The sequence below is a fragment of the Adiantum capillus-veneris genome, chromosome 18 (assembly GCF_014529385.1).
Source record: "Adiantum capillus-veneris isolate H3 chromosome 18, ASM1452938v2, whole genome shotgun sequence".
NCBI classification, from domain to species: Eukaryota; Viridiplantae; Streptophyta; class Polypodiopsida; order Polypodiales; family Pteridaceae; genus Adiantum; species Adiantum capillus-veneris.
The window spans coordinates 28,281,240-28,293,803 of NC_140948.1; positions in this window are offsets into that span (position 1 = coordinate 28,281,240).

Here is a 12,564-nt window from a genome sequence, read left to right on the forward strand (position 1 = left end):
TTGAAGGAAAATGATCCGGAGCCTGTGCCTGTTAGGGAGGAACCTACGATTGTTAGGGAGAAGCCGGAGGCAGGGAGCTAGCTCAAGAAAGGCAAGGGCAAGGCTCTGCATCACAAGGGCCATCCAACGTATCAGATGAGTCAATTATTTTAGAGCAAATCAACGAAGAGAATGAAGAGGAGTTGAGAGTTCTTTTCAGCTCAGCGCCTCTGCATGTACAGATACTGCTGCCTGGAAGGTCAGAGGAGGCCTGCATTTTCAACCTCGATCATCAAGACTTCTTGTGCATGTGCATTTTCACCAACTCCAACGCAACGAATGAGGTCATCAATGTTGCTTTGTGGTAATTCTCATGCTCTTTAAAAGTCACGTTTGGTTCATTAAATGGGTCTCTATCGAGACATGGGTCAATACCAAGCAAGACAGTGGCTTATGGAATTGGATAGTGGTACTACTCGCTCGGTATTGACCCATGTCTTTGCGGCAGTTGTCTAGTTTTTCTTTATAATGGCTCACTACCGCGAAGAAATGGGTCAATACCAAGCGAGTCAGTGGAAGATGGAATTCAATAGTAGAAATGCTCAGTTTTGGAATCCTACACATCTATATTTTGGTGGTGCAGAAGGCTTTTGTTTGGCTCTAATGTTCACAAATACTATATTTTATTGTGAAGTAGGTGTATGTAGAGATATTGTGGTTATAGGTGGTAAATGACTACTTTTAGTAGGCTGCTTAGAGACTTGGTGAAGGGTTGAAAACATATCGTCCAACAATGATGGACTTAACTAGATTGTGAGTGAGAAGCTAGACAAGAAAAATTCCCATGATTGGAAGTTCAAAACGGCCAATTTCCTTATGGGTAAAGGTTATTGGGAGTACATTGATGGAGAGCATGATACAACACGAACATTACCAGAGGAAGGTGTAAGTGCTTCCCAGATAAAAATGTTTAAAGTTTGGAACAATGCAGCTCAAAAGGCCATGTTAGATTTTTGTGAGTGTGCAGGACAGTATGATTGGGCACATACAAGATTCTCACACCCCTAAGGAGGTTTGGGACACCTTACTATCACTGGAAGCTACAGTTGAAGACGTAGATGAATACATTTCATAAGAAAAATTTATCTATGAATGACTCTTCATTTGAAATAAAGAATAGATGTGTGTCACTTGCATCATTTGGTGTTACAATTGATGATGATCATAAAGTGAAAGTATGGGTGTCAGGTTTGGATCTAGAGTACAAACATTTTAAGAATGTTATCTATATCATTTCCTCATTTATAGATTTGGTGCCTTTAATGACTGTGGAAGAGAAGGAACTTGAGTAAGAATCCACTACACAAGGTAAAAATAATTTTATACAAGTCCTTGTCAACAACAAGGAAGAGGAGGTCGTGGTATATGTCATGGAGGAAGTTGAGGAAGAGGAAACCACCAAGCACAATAGCAACATAGCAACTAGAGATATAATATACATGGTTGAGGAAACTTTAGAGCCAGAGGGAGTCCAAGAGGTTGTGGAAATGCGTAGCATAACAATACAAGTCAACATGAAAATGTAATATGTGAGGGTTGTGGAAGGCATGGTCACTTTGAAAGTGATTGTACAGATAGGAGGCAAAAAAATAATGATGCAACCACTAGTAGGAATGTAGATGAGCATGAGAGGCTATTTATGGTGCATCAAATGCTAAATACTATGTCTGCAAATGTGGTAAAATCTAGTCATAGTGGTTGGTATGTAGTTTCCGATGCATCAAATCACATGACTAGTCATGGTTAGTGGTTTAAGTAAATGTTGACTTTACAAACTCTTGGTTATGTAGAATGACAAATGATAAAGTAAAGTATCTGACGGTTGCACTTCATGTACCCAATATCATGAAGAATCTGGTTCTTGTTTGTTGAATAGGGCTTGTAGGTCAGGTTTAACTCTTATAGTCTCTTTGTTGAAGACCAAAAGAAGAATGGAAGGTTGGTTGCACAAGAAAATAAAGTGGGAAGAATGCTTACTTTTGATGTGAATGTACTCAAGGTGAATGCTGCCATGTTTGCACAAGGTGCAGGAGTTGTTGCAGATATTGAGATTTGGCACAAACATATTGGTCATGTAAATTTGCAAAGATTGAAGATGATGTAAACTAAAGATATGGTTACAAGTTTGCTAACATTTAAAGTTACAAAAATGTAGAAAGTTTACAAATTTTTTCACTTTCGAGAGCAGGCAAAATCATCCTTTCCTCATGATAAGCATGCAAGCAAGAATGCATTTGATTTAGTGATGTATGGTAATTAGCAAAGACTGCACCTATGGGTGAATATAGGTATTATGTGAGATTCATTGATGACCATACAAGGAAGTTATGGGTCTATTTCATGGCACAAAAAAGTGAGGTGTTTATGCACTTTCAAAACTCCAAGATTATGGTTGAAAAACGGACTAGAAAACATGTAGAGTGTTTGAGGTCAGATGGAGGGGGAGAAAATTTCTCCAATAAATTCAATGGTTTTTTGAAAAAGCATGAAATTTAGAGGCAATTTTCATGCAGGACAAAATGGTGTTGCTGAGTGAAAAAACATGCACACTGTAAACGTTGCTAGAGCATTATGAATGAGAAAAACATGCATGTGAGTCATTGTTATTGGGATGAGACTGTTGTTATAGATGTTTACATTATGAACATGACCCCTACAAAAAGAGAACGTTTGTGTGAAAAACCGAATGTATTAGATTTTAAAGTGCTCGTATGTATTGCTTATTTGCATGTGCCAGGTGAGCTAAGAAGTAATCTTGACCCAAAAGTAGAAAATTGTGTGCTCATTGACTATTCCTTTGAATAAAAAAAGTACAAGTGTTGCAATCCTATTAGAGGTAAAGTGATGGTGAGCAAAGATGTTGTTTTTTATAAAATGGCAAGTTGTTATACTGATGTGAAAGATGATTCAGGGGTTGATGTAAGAGATAATGTGGCTATTAAAAATATATGTTCCCATTCGCACATTCACAATTTTTGAGTGGTCCACAAGGTTCACCTAGTGTAGATATGGTGAGAATCCATGGAGTGAAAGGTTGTGTAAAAGAGTGAGTCCTAATAACTCTTCAAATGTATCCAGAAAAGGGAAGGAAAAGGTTGATGATGCCCCTAAGCTACCAAATTTTACTAGTGGTCATGATGATGGTGATAGAAGTGGTTCTAAGTAGAGTTTAGATGAGGAATTTGGCATACCCTCTATGAAGAATCTAGGTGCAAGTAGAGAACAAGGCACTTGCAAGTAATTCTATATCACACACATCTAAAAGAGTGTAAGAAATGGAGAGATTGACTTATGACAGTTACGTGGCTTGCCATTGTGCATATAAGGTGAAGATTACATAGAAGGTAGAACGCATGCATTTTGAGGATGTTGTTAAAGATGAAAAATGGTAGAAATCTATGTATGAAGAGATCATGGCTATCCTTGATGCAATTGGAACATTGGAGTTGGTGCCATTACCAGAGTAAAAGAAGGCAACTAGATGTAAGCGGGTTTACAACATAAATCATAATGTTGATTGCAGTAGTGTGAGTTGTACAAGGCAAGGCTTGTGGCCAAAGGGTATGCACAAAATTATGAGATTGATTATGAGGAGACATTTAGCCATTGTAAGGTTTCCAATTTCTGAAACCTTAAAAATTGTACAAAGCTTGCAAAATTAACTTGAAAACCACTGTTGAATGATTCAATCATGGCTGATATTGGTATTTTTGGAATCATAACCAGAGCTTTACTATGGTTAGTAATTTTCAGAATCAGAATCCGATAAAATCTGGAAAAGTTACGGGCCCTGAAAGGTTACACTAGGAATTCAATTAGTTAATAAAAATTGGATGGTTTTAGTAAGACTCTCTTATCCTAAGGTTCAGAATTAACTGATATTCCAATTTTCATCATTAAAAATCAGTAAAATCAACCAAAATCGATTCTGGAACCTGAGGGGGCAGTGTGGAGCTATGGGGCACCTGCAAGAGACAGAAATAGCAGCAAATGGCGCTACCTTGAAGCTGGGGATGTGCTTGAGGTGTCAAAACCTACCAGCAACAGCCCGGGGCCCACAGAAAAACTATAAAAAGACCCCCTTTCCTTCATAAAAATTTAGACTCGGACCCTTGACACACTCTCTCTCATCTAGAGAGATCGCTACACAAAAATCACTAGAGATTAAGCTCTAGTTGGTTAAATTAAACGGCTGCCGACATGGCTCCAAAAAGAACCAGAGGAAATCCTCTTACCGAGGGAGAGGATATTAGCAACAAAAGAAATAAATCCACTAATGACCATGAGGCTGGGCTTAGCCATAGGCCAACGGAGGAAAGTCTACAGGCTCCAGGCCAGCAGCACATGGACGAGCAGTCCCAGGTGGATTTCTATTTTGATTCACTTAAAATCTTTTAAAGTTCATTTTTAAGTTAGCATTGCATACGTAAGGTTAGGAAGGATAAACTGGCTGTAAATGGAACGTAACCTCCATGAAACCAATGAGCAATGATTGTAAATAGGAAAGAAATGATTGGGTTATGACTGATTGACCTAGGAAAGAAATGTTTGACCATCCTAAAGACAGCTTGTCTCAAGACACTTCTGATTCCTTGGAAATATTTTACTCCAGGTAATGAGTAATGATGGCGATTCTGCCATGAATGAGTTGGTTTCCTCAGCGTGCATAGAGTCTTTACCCCATGCTTTTTTTTGTTTGTGGATATTACTTAAGATTTCAAGTTTATGCTAGAGGAACCACCCGGTTGTATGGGCGCCCGGACTTTGGGTGATGGCTTTTTCCACCCCGGTTTTATAAATAAGGAATGGGTGTCGTTTTTCCATCCCTCTATAGGTGGTCTTGAGACAAGCTAGTACTGGTGAGATACTTCAGAATGACAATACCTTGTCTTAAGTCTAAAGATGTTTTTTTGCTGAAAGGATGTCTTCAATACTGTTTTCAAAGGTTGTCTTGATGAAATTTAGTTGTGAAAGTTTAAAGGAATCATTGTTTTAAGTGTGAAAAGAATGTGGTAGTAATTAAACAACACAGAAATCATGTATGAGTGCGGGGTGGTAAGTGGGGATTGACTAAGGTTGTCAACCATGGTCGGGTGGACCTGATTACCCAAGTAACTATCCATTCACGCGCACTAAAACGTTTAGAAACTTCTTCACTTGGACAAGGAATCCACCAACGGCTGTGCCCTCACATATGTTAGGGGGAAAAAAGCGTTGGCTAAGGAAATCATAATCTGAATGATGAAGTTATAGGGCCGAAATAAATTTTTTTTAGTGCTCCCGTTTCTAGGGCTATAAACCTAAACCATTGTCAATGGTAAGGGTGAATTCCCTGGAATTTTTCTTGTTTAAGGACTCTGACTTTAGTACGCCTAGAGACCTGTCAATGGTCCCATCCCGTTATTGGTGTAGGCGGGTTTGGGGACCTTACAAGTGGTATCAGAGCCTGGTTTAATAAGGTCCTAACCTTAGGAGGGTAAAAGTAAAAAAAAATAGGCACAATGTTATATTGCATTTTTAATTATGGTATATTGCGAAATGAGAATTTCCCTATCAATACAGGAAAATATCTACCAAGCTTACCAAAAGTTTGTGATTTTCAACATTATGTTCGAGGCTGCTTGCAACTCCAATAACTTTGTATTTTGCAAGAGCATCATGCAATTATTAGATGTAATGTTCTACATGGGGAATCAGCTCGTCCTCCTCCTACATGGGGAATCAGCTCGTCACAGTTTGGCAGAATTTTCTTGATTGATGCGGGACAGGTAGAAGGGTTGGCACTCAATCTGAAAAGACTCAAGTGGGCAAAAACACTTCGGACCATCGAAGTTTTCTTTTTGAGTGGGACTGAAGATCCAGATCATACCATTATTATAGATGGTGTAGAAGTGTCACAATCAACAGGTATATGATTAGGTAGCCAAATTAATATACCCAAGTAGGATCAGGCCCATGAGGGTAGGCCCAGAATTTAGGGGACCAAAAGATGTCATATTTTTTGATCCCCTGTTAGACCCACCAGTGGTGGTGAAGAGGATTTTGATATAGAGAGTTACACATTGTATATAGCATGAGTCCATTTTGTATATAGTATGAGTCCATCTTGTATATAGCATGAGTACATCTTGTACATAGTATGAGTCCATCTTGTACATAGTATGAGTCAGTGTTGTATTAACTCTTGTATATACCATGGTTTTATGACATGCTTTGTGTAGTTTAATTAAGATGGTGATAGTGATTGTTGGATTTCTGTTTTCATTCAAAATTTTAAAAGTATATAGAGTAGAAAACTTGCATGACAAAACAAAAGTAGTTTTATCACTAAAAGATTTTCATTAATTACAAACTCAAGGAAATGCAAAAAGCCTCTACACTCCCACCCAGGAAAAGAAACTACTGTTAAAACAAGTTCAACTCCCAACTTTCAAGGGAGAGGGAACCAACTTAGAACATGATGCCGAAGCATGGCTCGATGCCATGGATGATTATTTCTTGGCAGCAAGAATTGCTTCGGAAAATCGGGCAATGTTAGGAATGTTTCGACTCACCGAAGATGCAAAACTATGGTGGAAACAATATTGTAGAGATAACCCTTCCATATTCCCTCCTGGAAGCAGGAAGTGAAGGAAATATATCTTCCTCCAACTCACCAAGCTATTAAAATGAATGAATTCTTTTCCCTCAAACAGTTAGGCCTTACTTTGGAAGAGTACTACACCAAATATGTGTCTTTACGACGTTATACACCACCAATGACTATGGAACAACAGATTGCTCATTTTTGTCAAGGTCTAAATAAACCTTTAAGTACCCGCTTGGAAGCTATGAGACCCATATCTATTCAAGATGCTCTTCTAAGAGCTAAACCACTTGTAGCTGAAGGAAACCCCCCTGCAAGGAGCTATTACAACTACAATAATTTTAGAGGAAGAGCAAGGGGAACTTACAACCAAGGAAATCAACGAAAGACAGTGTCAGCTGCAGCCACTATAGAGCAGACTTTTCCAAACATCAGATGCTATGGATGCAATAGAATGGAACACTACAGGAGTCAATGCCCCAAGGGGAAAAATCCCAGAGTTGTTGCCGGAACCACTCCTCGGACTCAGATAGGACAAGGAAATAATCAAAGAGGTAGAGGAAATAGAGGACGAGGTAGAGGAAGAGGAAGAGGAAGAGGTAGAGGAGCCAGAGCTTATGCTGCAGTAGGAGAGCCTACCTTGCTAGATGAGGAAGATGAAAGAGATACTCTTTTTGCCTCCATTGATAACGTTGGAGCTCGGCAATAGTATGCTATCATCCAAACCACTGCAAGCAAAGAAGGTGAAAATTTTGAACTACTTATAGATTGTGGCAACACACACTCTTTTCTCTCCCCTAAATGTTTAAGGAAACTTAAATTGAACCAATATCCCACCAAGAAATTAGTGGTAGAACTAGCAAATGGGAAAGAGGTTCTATCTCAATTTACAGCTGGGGAAGTTGAGTTTGAACTAGGAGGGACCCTTACTTCATCTTACTTTCGGACTCTACCAGTAGGAATCTATGATGGTATTCTAGGAATGGATTGGTTAATCAAAAATCAAGCCCAAATTCATTGTGCTCAAGGGAACTTAACCTTCAAAAATCACTTAGGTGAAGAAACATTAGTACAAGGATCAAATGGGAAGCCTAAGGCTCATTTAGTTAAGGCTAGTCGACTTCTGAAGGGGTTACGCAAGGGGCAACAGATCTTTGTAGTAAAACTTAATAAGGCAGATGATTCAAGGGACAACACAACTCCAGAATGGCTTAATGAAATTTTAAATATATTTCCGGAAGATCTCTCAAATTTACCTCCTCCAAGGGATATAGACCACGAAATAGAAACCTTTCCAGGTAGTGAACCAATTTCAAAAAGACCCTACAAAGTGTCCCTCCTTGATGCTATTGAATTAAAAGAACAGCTTTGTCAGCTTATTGAACAAGGATTCATAAGACCAAGCATTTCACCTTGGGGAGAGCCTATTCTATTTCAAAAAAAGAAGGATGGATCTTTACATCTCTGCATTGATTATAGGGGACTTAACCAGGTATCGGTAAAGAATAAGTATCCTATTCCTCGCATCAATGAATTGCTTGATAGATTACATGGAACCAATTGCTTGATAGATTACATGGAACCAAGGTATTCACAAAAATTGATCTCAAATCAGGTTACCATCAAATCCGGATTAAGGAGGCAGATATTTACAAAAACTGCTTTCAACACCCGGTATGGGCATTATGAGTTTATCGTGATTCCTTTTGGTCTTACGAATGCTCCGGCTACTTTTAACCGTCTCATGCAAGATATATTCAGAGAATATCTGGATGATTTTGTATTGGTTTTTTTTCGATGATATCGTGGCACATTCCAAGGATGAAAAGAGCATGAAGGCCATGTACGTAAAGTACTTCATCTTCTACGCCAACATCAGTTATATGCCAAGATGAGTAAATGTGTGTTTTTCACGCCCGAAGTTAGTTATTTTGGTTTTATAATAAACCCTGAAGGAATTTCAGTAGATCTCGCAAAGATTAAGGATATAATAGATTGGCCACAACACAAAACGGTCAGTGAGATTCGAGGATTTTTGGGCATTACAGGATGGTATAGAATCTTCGTCAAAGATTATGCAGTCATTGTCGCACCCTTGACGCAACTACTTAAAAAGACAGCCAAACTTATGTCATTGTCGCACCCTTGACGCAGCTACTTAAAAAGATAGCCAAACTTATGTCATTATCGCACCCTTGACAGAGCTACTTAAAACGATTATGCAGTCATTGTCGCACCCTTGACGCAGCTACTTAAAAAGACAGCCAAACTTACATGGGAAAAAGAACAGGAGGATTGTTTTCTCAAACTAAAACAAAATCTCACATCAGCCCATGTACTCAAACTTCATGACTTCACTCAAGAGTTTGAAGTAGTAACAGATGCCGGCGGTCTTGCTATAGGAGGAGTCTTAAACCAAGAAGGCAGACCAGTCGCCTTTACTTCTCAAAAATTAAGAATCCAAGAGCTGAATTATCCAAATCATGATCTGGAACTCCTAGATATCATCCATGCTCTAAAACTCTGGAGGCACTATCTTCTAGGAGGGAAGTTCCAATTAATCACCGATCATCAGAGTTTAAAATGGATTTTTTCACAAGCAACACTCAACATGAGGCAAAGAAGATGGATAAAACTCTTATAGGAATATGATTTTGAAATAAAATATAAACCAGGGAAAGAGAATGTGGTTGCTGACGCTCTTAGCCGTAAGGTTTTTCTTGGGGCTATTTCCACAGTCGACCATCCAATCCTAAACAAGGTTAAGGAAGCTTCCCTGGAAGATAAGGATTATCAAAAACTTCTACAGGTTATTAATCAACAGGACCTAAAAGAGATAGAGAAATACAGAATCAAGGATTATTCACTTGAGGATGGGCTTCTCTATTATAAGTATCGGCTTTACATTCCTAAGAATCCGACATTAAAGGAGTTAATCCTTTATGAAGGACACAACGCTCCAGCTCTGCCAGCCATCCTAGTTATGCAAAGACCCTTAATGCCCTAAGGAAAAGCTATTAGCCAGGAATAAAAGGAGATATACTTCACGACATCAGACAATGTCTTTCCGGTCAAAGGATTAAGGCTGAACAAGTAATGATACCAGGAAAACTTCAGCCTCTAGACATTCCTCAAATGAAGTGGGAACTCATTAGCATGGACTGTTCAAGGGGCTTACGACTCCATTATGGTGGTAGTGGATATACTAACTAAAGTATCCCATTTGATGCCTATAAAACAACTTACACTGCATCAGACATAAGCCATCTCTTTATTAAAGAAATCTTCAGATTACACGGACTTCCTAAGAGAATAGTCAGTGACAAAGATGCAAAATTCACTTCAAAATTTTGGAAAGCTTTATTTGAATCCTTAGGTACCCAGCTATGTTTCAGTACATCCTATCACCCTCAGACAGACGACCAGACGGAAAGAATGAATCAAGTTATTGAAGACATCCTTAGAGCCTATTGTAGTAGAGAACCCCGGAAATGGATACAATTTCTTTCTCTGGTGGAATTCGCCTATAACTCATCCTTTCATAAAAGCATTGGGATGTCACCATTTAATGCTCTTTATGGGCATGAATGTATATCACCCCTAAAATTTTCTGACCCTACTACAAGAGTAGAAGCTTCAAAGCAAATGTTGGAGGAGATGGATGCCCAAACCAAAGCCATAAGACAAGACATTCAAGCAGCCAAGGACCGCCAAAAACAATATGCTGATAAAAAAAGGTCTGATCGATTTTTCAAACAAGGAGATAAAGTATTCCTTAAGGTACGACCAAAGAGAAGCACTTTATCCTTGGGAAAATACAAGAAACTAAGCCCCAGATATTGTGGACCTTATGAAGTGATTAAAGTAATCAGTGATCAAGCTTACAAACTAAAACTACCTAAGCACCTCAAGGTCCACCCCAACCAAATTGTATTCTCGATACTAGGGAAAGGAGTCTACGAAACAGAGTTATCAGAGAACATTTAGTAAAATGGAAAGACGACCCCACTGAAGACGCCACCTGGGAGGATAAAGTATCACTTCGCAAAGATTTCCCCAATTTCGGTTGAGATGACGACATCTCAATTCCTTAAGTTGGGGTGATTGTAAGGTTTCCAGTTTCTGAAACCTTAAAAATTGTACAAAGCTTGTAAAATTAACTTGAAAACCACTGTTGAATGATTCAATCATGGCTGATATTGGTATTTTTGGAATCATAACCAGAGCTTTACTACGGTTAGTAATTTTTGAAATCAGAATCCGATAAAATCTAGAAAAGTTACGGGCCCGAAAAGGTTACACTAGGAATTCAATTAGTTAATAACAATTGGATGGTTTCAGTAATTATTATTAACAAAAACTTTCTTATCCTAAGGGTCTAGAATTAACTGATATTCCAATTTTCATCATTAAAAATAAATAAAATTGACCAAAATCGATTCTGGAAGCTAAGGGGGTAGTGTGGAGCTCTGGGGAACCTACGAGAGATAGAAATAGCAGTAGTTGGCGCTACCTTGAAGTTGGGGGCCTGTTTGAGGTGTCAAAACCTGCCAGGAATAGCCGTGGACCATAAAAACTATAAATAGACCCCCTTTCCTTCATAAAAAATTAGACTTAGAGCCTTGATACACTCTCTCTCATCTAGAGAGACCGCTACACAGAAATCACTAGAGATTAAGCTCTAGTTGGTTAAATTAAACGGCTGCCGACATGGCTCCAAAGAGAACCAGAGGAAATCCTCTTACCGAGGAAGAGGATATTCGCAACAAAAGAAATAAATCCACTAATGACCATGAGGCTGGGCCTAGCCATAGGCCAACGGAGGAAAGTCTGTGGGCTCCAGCTCAACAGCACATGGATGAGCAGTCCCAGGTGGATTTCTATTTTGATTCACTTAAAATCTTTTAAAGTTCGTTTTTAAGCTAGCATTGCATACGTAAGGTTAGGAAGGATAAACTGGCTGTAAATGGAAGGTAACCTCTACGAAACCAACGAGCGATGATTGTAAATAGGAAAGAAATGATTGGGTTATGATTGATTGACCTAGGAAAGAAATGTTTGACCATCCTTAAGACAACTTGTCTCAAGACACCTCTGATTCCTTGGAAATATTTTACTCCAGGTAATGAGTAATGATGGCGATTCCGCCATGGATGAGTCAGTTTCCTCAGCGCGTATGGAGTCTTTACCCCGTGCTTGTTTGTGTTTGTGGATATTACTTAAGATTTCAAGTTTATCCTAGAGGAACCGCCGGGTTGTATGGGCAACCGGTTGGCGTATGGGCGCCCGGACTTTGGGTGATGGATTTTTCCACCCCGGTTGTATAAATAAGGAATTGGTGCCATTTTTTCACCCCTATATAGGAGGTCTTGAGACAAGCCAGTACTGGCCAGAGATACTTCAAAATGACAGTACCTTGTCTTAAGTATAAAGATGTTTGTTTGCTGAAAGAATGTCTTCAATACTGTTTTCAAAGATTGTCTTAATGAAATTCAGTTGTGAAAGCTAAAAGGAATCATTGTTTTAAGTGTGAAAAGAATGTGGTAGTAATTAAACAACACAAAAATCATGTGTGAGTGCGGGATGGTAAGTGGGCATTGACTAGTTGTCAATCATGGACGGGTGGAGCTGATTAGTCAGTTGACTATCCATTCTCGCACACTAAAACGTTTAAAAACTTCTTCACTTGGACGAGGAATCCACCAACAGCTGTGCCCTCACATATGTTAGGGGGAGAAAAGTGTTGGCTAAGGAAACCATAATTTGAATGATGAAGTTTTAGGGCCGAATAAAATTTTTTTAGTGGTCCCGTTTCCACTCCGAGACAGGACTAGGTCTCTTTCTAGGGCTATAAACCTAAACCATTGTCAATGGTAAGGGTGAATTCCCTGGAATTTTTCTTATTTAAGGACTCTGACTTTAGTAGGCCTAGAGACTTG